Source organism: Taurulus bubalis (genome assembly GCF_910589615.1).
Source record: "Taurulus bubalis genome assembly, chromosome: 2".
Lineage (NCBI taxonomy): Eukaryota > Metazoa > Chordata > Actinopteri > Perciformes > Cottidae > Taurulus > Taurulus bubalis.
This window is the reverse complement of record NC_136590.1, coordinates 33,653,831-33,665,575: the sequence shown is the minus strand read 5'-3', so window position 1 is coordinate 33,665,575 and position 11,745 is coordinate 33,653,831.

The following is an 11,745-nucleotide window of genomic DNA, read 5'->3' as shown; positions in this document are numbered from 1 at the left end:
CAGCACAGAAATATACAGATTCCATCACATCTCTCAGAATACGTGACACCAGTGGCGGGCCGTGGATTTTCTATCTGTGCCTTCAGTCTGAGTCATATTCTCTATCTGCTGTTCAACAGCTGGGCGCTATAACTTTGTGATTCTGTTTAGGCCAGCAGAGAAGTCTTAGCAGGCCCTGACGGCCCGCCACTGTGTGATACAGAGCTGGTGAGGTGAGATGAGCATTTTCATTGCATTACATGCTCCAAACAATCAACAGAATAACATTAAAACATTTTTGTGTGCTCCTGAGTGAGTCTGCACCTCTGTGTCTGTTCACGACTATTCTACCATTCTCTCGCAGCTAACTGCAATATTAATATTATTATTGTTACACGCAGCGCTGCTCACCTTTGGGTCACTGCAAAATGGGAAGACAGCTTGGTGAGTTTAATTTTGTTTTTGGCAAGTGTGCATGAAGTGTACGATCACCTGCACGAATGGCTGCTTGGTTTGGGTTTTGAATGAAGTGTGTTTTACGACATCTAACAGTCTTGATGTCTAGATGAGGGGTCAGCCAATGAGTTTCATTCATTTAAATCCTACAATACAGCAGTCGTCGTTGCAGATACACCTGACGGAGACCTTTCTACCTTTATAGTTATAAAGCCTGTAAAACAACAGTATAAGCATAAGGAATAAACACCTTATGAACCACATGTTGTGTATATTGTATTATTTCAACATTAAATGCATTTCTTTACTGTTTTTCTTATCTTACCGAACCCTCTCCAAGAAGAGAGAAATATTTCAGTGAAATAGGAGCATGTGCCACAGGGTAGAGGAGCTGATCCTGAAATAATTTGTTTTTTTAAAATAACTGAGGGAATAGACGCCCTGAGATGAACATATATTAACATAAACTACTAGTTCCATGTCACATGGCCAAACAGAATCCAGACCACAATGATGTATCAAGTAGTTTAACAGACCTTCCATGTCTTTGTGCGAGTGTGTATTTATCCAGGTGTGTGGGAAGTGTAGATGTGTTTGATCATCTGGGTGCTTTTAGAAAAAGAAAAGGTCAGAAATGTGGTTTATGCAAGAGACAAATATTCAGAACACCAATCCCAACAGAAGAATAAAAGCACTTGGCCATGGGCGCCTTCCTCTCATATCACAGAGACTCATGCACATAAATATAACATGCAAAAAGAAGGATGTCAGAGACATTTTTTGCTGCTCATTGTAAATGTCAAAAACGATCATGTCGTTGAATAATAAATATCTATTATGCCTTTGATATAATGGCTATTCTAACAAGGTGGAAATTAATTTACTAAAAGGGATTCTAAATTCCTAAATGTTTTGGTCATGCTGATAAGTCAGCGGATTTATGATTTGCACATTTGTCAAGCTCTGCACATGAACCAGGACAACTAATACTGTGGCTTAACCACACTCCTGGTGGACAAAATAAGAGAAACTCCTTCCAATGTAACACAATCCAGTCGGACAAGGCCTCAAAATAACCACAAAGGCTTCTATCAAAACAATTAAAAGATAAAACCACATACTGACCACACATTTGTGATGCCTAATTCCACGCTGCTCGCCGTGTAGTCAGTCTGCTTGAAACACCAGGTTTCTGCTGTGAAGGCACGGCAGAAAAACAGAGAGTCCCGTCTGCTGACTAGCACGTTGCAACACACACATTCATCATGTATAGTCCTCCGGCAAAGATGATGTAGTGGATGGCTAATGTCGAAGAGTGGTACCTACTCTGGGCTGTCCTACTCTGGGCTGTCCACACACGGGACTGACTGGCTAAAATTATCAGCTTGCCTGATCTGAGCCAAGCTGGGCAGGAATGTGTCACAGGAACCGCTTGTATCAGCAAATTAACACATGGCTCACAGTCCAGCACACAAGCACATGTGAACACACACAGACACACACAGGACTACACAACTCTAGCTGTACATCATTACCACAGAAGCATGTGTATGGAACACAAAGTGAACAAAGGGGTAACACATTAGGATTTCTCCACACAGAGATACTGAAAGAATTCTCTTTTGCTGAACTGCACTGATGGGATCACAGCCTTGATTCTCTCATTTCTATTCTTAGGAATAGTATATTACAGTGAGGAGAACTCTGTTTTGTGGTTATCACTTTTTCACTCAAACAGAATGATTCAGTGCAAATGCTGGTTCTAAACAGGCCCGCTTGACACGCGTACAGTGCATCTGAGGGAGTGTGTGTGTATTGAGGTAATGATCCAACACATGACTGATTCAAGGATCACCATCAAGACAGTGAACACAGGAACATCAATAGTACAACAGATCAGTGAGTGTAACTAATCCCTCCTTTAGTTGTATTTATGTAGCACAATCGCCTCACTTCTCCACTGTCACAGAGAGGGAAATGCTAGTGCTATATAATGCTGAAAATCTTCTCTTTTTTTGACCTTTCTCATAGCTAATCATAAATAAAGCAACACACAAATATCTGTATTACTATAAAGGTCAGAATTGCAAACGTAGATGGAGAACAGGCTGTGATCAAGAAATCTGACCAGAAATGCTTTCTTGTTTCCTGCAAATTAGAATTTAATGAAACACTAATAAGAAAATTGCACGAGAGGGTCATATTGGCAAAGATGGTTAAAATAGCTAAACCATATACATTTGTGTATTGTTTTTGTAGCTGTAATCTCCAAAGCAATGTATCACTCATAACATGTTTAACTGGATACAAATCAGTAAAACTGGGTGAAGAATATTAGAGTATTTTATTCCTGATGTTATGTAAAATGCTGAAGAAATGGCACAATATGGCCAGTGCTATTACAGAGCCTCCCTGAGGGACCTCTCTAAATATAACCGACATGCCTCTCTCGCCTCGGTCACTAAGCTTTCACCACATTGCTCTCTCCTCACAATGCTAAATAAATATAAGGTTGAATATAGTTTGGACCACTTGAGTGCTCACAGCCAAATCAGGAAACATGCACTCACATTTTTATTCCACACATAAATACCATACATGTGCCAACATCTAAACATATTCAGACACACTCCACGAGTGCTGCTGCTGTCAGACAACAGCTGTGCCGGCATAATCTGTTATGATTGTCCTGCCAATGAAGTTTAAATCTTCAATTTAACATTTTCTTTGTTACAGTTTGTGCTTCCGAGTGAAGCATAACTTGCACATAAAGCTTACTATGAAGTGCATACAGTATAAACTGTCTATTTACTAAAACTAGACATTAAATACAATGGATATAGAAATTGATACGTTTGACTCTGTAATGTAGAACAAATAGGATGTTAACCCAAACACAATGATCTTATAACCGCCTAGATAAACTACAAACGGACTAATGTGAAGGAGACGTCTAGCATGGCGTTGGAAAGGTTGGTATAGTAAAATCAATTACATGTTTTAAAAAAGAAAGTAAGTCAAGTTATATCTTACAGAATCCCCAGCAGAAGCTGTTACATCTCTCAGAGGAACTCCTGCAGCTTTAAGACTTTACTCACCTCACAAAGTTAGAACTTAGAATTCATGAGTTTGAACTTGACTTGTTTGATACCATTTGCCATGAAGGCGTTTCCCCTCTCTGAAGGGCTCATATCAAAAGCAGCACAATAAAATGAATGAATAAAAAAACATTTACATGAATGTAGACATCGGCTTGACTATGAAGAGTGGAGGAGGAATTATATTGCTGTTACCCATGGCAACAAAATCACTTTAGAGCCGCCTAAGTCTGCAAGGAGGACGAAGAGAGTAGCACACCATCTCTTTCTCTCACATACACACACACACACACACACACGCACATGCCCGCACACACACACAAACACACACACAAACACACACACACACACACACACACACACACATGCTTGCATGCACGCACACGTTTTACAACTGAGACTAACAGGTTTATTACTGCTGGTGTCACATAATTGTTCTTGGTGCTAGATGCCACTGTAAGGTTGGTCTCTTATCTCTCTCTTATGTGTGTGTGTGTGTGTGTGTGTGTGTGTGTGTGTGTGTGTGTGTGTGTGTGTGTGTGTGTGTGTGTGTGTGTGTGTGCGTGAGAGAGAGAGTGTGTGTGTGTGTGTGTGTGTGTGTGTGTGTGTGTGTCAAGTGTCATAACCAAACAAAGCTATTTTGGTTGCACAAAGGCATTTATAAAACACAAAATTGTCTCCACATCTTTCCTTTTATGGATTGTTGGACTTCAGCATGTGCATCAAGTGAGCTGACAATCCAAGCGCATGCAGCGACACTCACTGACCCTGACTACATCAACACCTATGGCAGTTATGACACAGTGGGGCAGAAAATCCAGTAGTTAGAGGATTGGCGGCCATTCAGTTAATCATTGAGTGCGTGGTGAAATTTACATCTCTCCTCGCCTGACTCTCAGCAGCTCTAGGGGCATTCCTCCTGTACCAGCTGGACATTCCTTTCTCCGTTTTCCCCACAGCGACAAGAGGTGCCCCTGGATCACTACTTCACCCTGTTTTAAAAGCAGTCATGTTGTAGTCATCTCCTGATGACCTCGGTGTCCAGTCTTGTTGGAGTTGTATTGAACGCATCATCAAATAATAATGCTTGACAACAAAGTGAGGTTCTGCACACAACACCATCAACTGTATCTGTAGATTACAGCATGGGGCCAAAGAGGAGTGCTGGTGAAAGATGAGCTTCAATCCTCCTGAAACCAATTTTACTGACTGAGTAAAGGAAAACTTTACCAGGTACAAATAGTTTTGCTTTGAGGAAGGGGTGAGAGTCAGGTGATGTCAATGCATGTTTGATACTATCCATGGAGGTCTGAAAGGTTTTGCTGGGACTAGAAATTACACTGTGTAGAATAACATTGTTTATGATATGAAGTGAATTATATATATTTTTTAAATTGATACAATAAAACAAGCTCTCATCCCAGTTTATACATGCTCAATGCAAGCAGCAAGAGCTTTTTAAAAACATGCAGCATCATGCCAACGATAATTACTTTGAGTGTCCCCCAGTCTGCAATTAGATCAGAATCACCAAACCACTTTTCCAGCAAAGATAGCTGCAGCCTGTCTCGCCATTCATTTTTAATTACAGCCAGGTCAGCCTCACAGAGGGTATCTCACATTCAGGACATATTTCCAGGTTATGCTGCACAGCACAAGCCCATCATAGGCCAGCAAATGCCCGGTGGCATTGCATTGCATACAGACAACACTGGGTCTATACGTCCTCCAGTGGAAGGGAGGGGAAACAGGAGAGAGGCTTGGAGTGGAGAGAGGGAGACGTGAGAGGAGGAAAGGCTTGCACCCTCTGCCAAGGGGAGAAGGGTGAGCGCTGGCACACAGTCAGGATGGCGCGAAAAAGCAAGTGGAGAGATTACTTACAGCAGGATCCTGGCAGATGAAGGAGAGGTACAAGGAAGTTTCAGCACGCTCTCCTCCAAAGGGAGCGATATCCTTCCACAAAACCGAACATTGCCCAAAAAGGCACTTCACACAGAGGGAGGCAGGCAGGATCAGGGCGTATGTGTGTATGAGTGTGATCAAGATCTGGCTTTAACGCATTTACGTATGAGCTAGCAGGAGAGAAAACAACTGAGGGAGAGAGACAGAGAGAGGGAGAGAGAGAGAGAGAGAGAGAGAGAGAGAGAGAGAGAGAGAGAGAGAAAGAGAGAGACTCTTAGGAGGCAAGAGATACAGATAGATTGTATGAGCTGACTGGCTTGAGTAGAAGTGGGAGGGGGTTGGATTGACCAATAGTGTAAGAGATGAGCAGAGTGAAGGAGAGATAGCAACAAAGAGACGGAGCATTTTTTTATTTTTTATTCCTGTCCTCACTCTCCCTTACCTCTCTCTCTCTCTCTCTCTCTCTCTCTCTCTCTCTCTCTCTCTCTCTCTCTTTTTTTTGATTACATGTCACAGGAGAATGAAACAAGTCCAAAATATCAAAATTGGTGATGCTGGATAAATTAAAATGTCAGTGTGATAAACAGAAAAAGGAACCAAGTCCATCACTCTTCCTCTCGGGAGTCGATCAGAGGAATAAGATATACATTACTGAATCCTGTTGTAAGGCTGTGTTTGTGAAGATAAAGGTGGGGGATGCAACTGACTACAGTGTGTGTGTGTGTGTGTGTGTGTGTGTGTGTGTGTGTGTGTGTGTGTGTGTGTGTGTGTGTGTGTGTGTGTGTGTCTGGACAGTGGCGGCATGAGTATCGTCCTCCTTGCAAGTGTGCTTATGTGCATGTGCAAGGTGGTGGGGACCAAACCATCTTTTACTGCGGGAGCACCATGTTGCCATGGAGACTGCATCCAGTGCAGCAGAACACGCAGATGGCTTCTCTCTCGCTCTCCCTCCCTCGCTTTCTCTATCCCTCCCTCTCTCTCCATCTCTCTCTCTCTCCCTGAAACAGTCCAGTTAGCATCTCATCCCTGGCCAGCAAATCATCTGTGCAGGTTTTGGAAACCCCTCCAGGTATAGAGAAGCTTTTAAATCTGAATGCAGACATTAATGAAGGGAACAGGCCAAATACTGCCAGAGGATTATTCACCCAAAATATGTCCTCTAATATATGTAAATATGTATGTATTTAGCACACCAATTGCGCAATAATATATCCATTAGATGAGCAACCTCTTCTTTGTTAAATTTACATTATTCTATTGGCGTGAAGAACAATCCTCACGTGCTTCTTCGTTGTGATGTAAAGTCTAAATAGTCTGCATTTGAATGCGGATTCTGTGGACAATACTACAATGTGGCGACTGGAGCAGAAAAGGGAATGTAAAGGTGATGTGTGGTTTAATCAATATCTGTGAAGGGTGGTCCTGTTGACCATTTTTCAAAGTAGACCATTCTCAGATTACCTGTCAAACTTCCAGCAATACATTACTTTGAGTTGATGCCAGGATATTATGAACGTATAAAAATGTCTTTCAAACATTCAATGATCTATAGACATGAATGTATATTCTGTGAGATAGTGTGAAAGCCCTACATAAGCATGTCTATACTGTATATAATTAAATAAAGTTATGCTGCTATACATAAAACATGCTCAGTTTATTTAACAATGAAAAGACAGGCAGATAGACTGCAGTGGAAAGGAATGTCCATATGTCATTGCATTCAAGGTTGCCAGAAATGTAAAAATGGGAAGAACAATACTTTTGCATAAAAAAATGATAAAGAGTGCATGTTAACTGTGATGTGTTATTTGTCTCAAGAATGTCTGCATATGCTGATCATGACACGGAATGAAAAGAACACAGTGTAAATCTGGAAGGTGGATAGGTGGCGTAAAAATATTGTTTAGGGAAAATGGTTAGCAGTAATGTGAAGTAGATCATTTGCAAGTAACTGGCTAAAATATGCAAAACCACTGGCAAAGAGTCTTCATGCTCAAGAACAAGAACTTACATTAACTTCTTAAAGAGTAAGTTAAAATGATTTACCATTATGTTACCACTCAAATATAGTGACAGTAACAGTATGCTTTCTTTCCCCCAAATCGCCACTAAAGAATCCTTCATTAGCTGTACGAGAGCAGACTTTTAGCTCAGTGGTAGATCATGTCTTAATGTTAAAATCCAGCAAAACCCTTGTGAATGTGATCAGATGGGTTTTATATGTGTGAGAGCAGCCTGGGATCAGGCTGTAATGGAGCTTTGGTTGCTGCAGCAGAGAGGTGTGTGGGGGAGGCTGTATGAGCTTGATGAGTTTGACTTCTTATTCTGTTTTCATACAGCAAGAAGAAGAATTGTGGCTCATTTTAAATTTGCCAAAAGATCTTCTGTCTTAGTATAGATGCACAAAACACACCAATTGTGGTTGCAAACTCAATAACAACTGCAGCACCAGGTTACGCCTGGTCTGTCTTGTGTTGTCCAGCTACACAACAAACGCACACAGACAGGCACACATACAGGCACACATACCTTCTTGCTTAGCTACTGCCAAGCTCCTATGAGCTTTAACAATTGATTTAAATAAACCAACCACTGATGATGAACCACAAACAACAGTCTGAGTCATTTGAACCCAATCTGGTGGCTTCCTGCAAAAGAGAGTGAGCCCCATGCTTTCCTCCCTCAGATTACCTGCTAAATATTTTGATTGAGAAAAAATAAATCTGGCTTTGGTATGATAAAAAAAAAATTGGATGGAAATTATACATATTGATTATCATCGCCATCCGTTCACCTTGGCTACGATGTGACATTTACCTAGCTAATCAATTGCTGTGCGCCACAACTCCCTGACATTTAAACCCATCTCATCAGCGTAGATGGAAAAGAACATGCATCCTAATCAGAGTAACTTCAGCTGGGGCAGGAAGGACATTAACAGCAGCTCTCAGGAACCCTATTTAAGGTGACTGATGAATATGATTACTCTTTTATTGATGACTACAAACCCCTTTGAGAAAACAAAAAAACATGGTTTGTTGTTCAAGGCACTCAGTTTCAGCTTGATGTGTGTTGTCTTTGTATATCACCAGTCAAGCAACAGACAATACTAAATATGTGCCAAAATTAGACAGACTTCACATCCTTTAGTGTGTACTTTCCCATCTATGCTGCCACAAACAGGCTGGCCACTAATGGAGGTTAGCTGTTAAATGTTCTAGATTCTCCAGATGCTCCTCTTCCTTCCAATGCAGAAAACAGATGGAACTAACAGACAGACCTGAACGCGTCTGAAATACAAAATAACAGCACACATTGAGACCCACAAGGTGACCACAGATTAATGTACATCATGTTCTTGATTGAGTAATGGGACCATGAACATGTACAACTATGTCACATGTACTTCCACAAGTGGCATCACTGAAGTCCAACTTAAATCATTTGTTACTTCACTTGCTTTCCAACTATTGTTTTGTTGAGACCCGTCTCTGTACTGGATGAACTGCATGTGGATGTAACAAATTAGAAACAAACATACCCTTTGTTGAATTGCACCACCTAGTGACCGACTGGAGACTAAATTGTTGACAGCATCTTAACATTTTACTGGATGAACTTTAGGGCCACCATGCACACATGACAGCGCTGGGATCTCACCTTTTGCCCTTCTTTTATCTGAAAATCAAAGTAAACTGTCAAATCTGAAATGCACAGCGGGAGGTTTCTTTTCTTATACTTCAAGACAAAGAAACGGTTGGCATCTGTAAAAGCTTACTATGGAGAGGACAAACATGTTGCGCAAATATCCAAAACACAACAGAGTGGATAGAAGTAGATGTCACGACATCCAGAGGAGCAGGGCCGGACTGGCTCAATGTTTATTGCAAAACTTATTGAAAATAACTTATTGCACATATTGAACAAAGCTTAAGTTATTGCCTATAAAAACAACATTAAACATTAAATAAATGAAACATCAGTTACATTAATTTCTCATGGCTCTATCTTCAGATTTTCCAGAGTAATTTCTAATGAAGACATTTTTCCACAGGCCAACAACAGCCAAAACATAATTTCCTCCAAAGAAAAACCAAACATGCCCTGTGGTTTAAGAAAAAAAATGCAAAAAGGAAACATACATTAAAGCTCAGTTTGCTGCTCTGTGATGCGCACTAGTCTAAGCTAGATACTTGACATTTCATCTTGGATGCAAGTTCATTAATGTTTGGGGTCAAGCTCTGAGCTGAAGAAATCCTCAGGATTGAGTGAAGATGTTCATCAGTAAGACGACTTGTTACTATGGCAGGCAGCAAGATTTATTTTTCACAGCTCGACGCTGACAGGTTAGCGGTTGGAGCTACTTAGATGTCATGATTATAGGTTTAGTCATGGTTATAAGTCTAATCGTGGTTTTAACTTTATAACAACGATTGACAAGTCACAACTAACGCTCTTTAACATGGTTAAACACCACGCCACAACACTTTGTGGCACATAAACAACTTGTAACACTAATAATTGTACATTTATAAAATTACACCGCCGAACTGCATGCTGGGTAGAGCTCGCACACAAAAAACAGGAAGAGACAGACCGGAAGACACGCCACGCAAACAGCTGTTCGCCGCCCAATTTGCTGCAACTGGCCTGTCCCAGCATGCAGTTCGGCGGTGTAATTTTAAAAATGTACAATTATTAGTGTTACAAATTGTTTATGTGTCACAAAGTGTTGTGTCGTGGTGTTTAACCCTGTTAAAGAGCGTTAGTTGAGGGGTATCAATTGTTGTTATAAATTTAAAATCACGACTAAAGTTTGAACCATGATTGAAGTTATAACCATGACACATAAGTAGCTCCGACCCTGCCCACTATGCACAGAGCTGTAAAAAAAATGAATGTCGCTTAAATGTAAAATTTGTAGCATATGTGCAATATACCAGTGGGCCAGCTCTAATAGTAATTTGATATTATCCTACAGGCCATAGATAATTATGGCCCGCGGGCCTTGAGTTTGACATGTATGCCTTAAGGAACTGTGTGTTCAATTCATGTCGGGGTCATTCATATAAAATATTGGATTGGTCTGTATATATACAATCAACTCTAATTAATAAGTGTCCTCTAATTATCAAAGCTTTCCAAATAACAGTACAGCTTGAATGCCTCTTCCATTTTTAGTTACACAGGTGTAAAAATATTACTGAGACTTTTTCTTTAGTTTTGCCTAAACGCCACAACAGTCATTTTAACTCTGATGTTCTTGATACATTATTATTGTCTCCATGCTTCCATGCTTCCATTCAAATTAATCAAAGCAGTCAAAATAAGTTAAAATCCGGTTTGGGAATCACTGTCAATCAAAAATGTTGTCGCCTCTTTTTTCAAGGCTGATCATGACACTTGTTTTTTAGTTTTTTTTTTAGCACAAAGCAGTTCAACAAACACTGAAGTAGAGTGAGGACTGTCACCTACAGCCCCAAAATGTGAATTATTAAAATGCAACTCTGGACACGTCTCAAGGCCTCGCGGATGGATTAGTCACGGTTGTCCTTTACAACCTCAAATCTGATTACAACACTTATAAACAGGCTAATGCCCATAGCTGCTATGGTGAATTAAGTCTGCACACTGTGTGATCTTCCGTCATGCTACCAAAGAGAGAGACACTTTGCTTCAGAGATTAATTTTTGGCTTCCACAAATTTCCCTTATCAATGCTTTTACTTGACAACTTACCTCTCAGCTGATCTGTTATCATGCATTCCCGAAACGAAACAACTTGCTCTGCAACCTTTTCTGGTCCAGCTGTCAGTTCCCACAGTAAAAAAAACATCCAGGATTGAAACTAAAGACTTTTCCTTTCATCCGTAAATCCTGTTGAGCGTTTGCTCTTGTGCATTTCCCCTTTAGGTTTTCTCTGTCTTTAAAATATTAGCTTCCTTTCTCATACATTCTTATGTGCTTAAATGCTTCCTCACAATGCAACCTGCAAGTCTCCCTCCCTGACTTAGTCCAAGATTCCCCCAACCTCACCTTCTTTCTCTTTTCATGGCCGTTTCTCATCTTTTCACTACGACACACAGATTCAGGCCACCTCAAGTCATCAGGAGTTGACTCACATGAGATGGTTCTTCGAAGCGCTCAACACTTTATCACAAAGGACCGATTGTTCTCCCGCCCTCTCATTTTACACAAAACGGGTCAGTCGATGCTGACGTAGTACTCAGCTCCAACTAGCAGACGGTTATCTCTGCATGTGTACAAAGCCATGCTTTGAGCTTTTGTCTGACTAATAAAGATCCCCA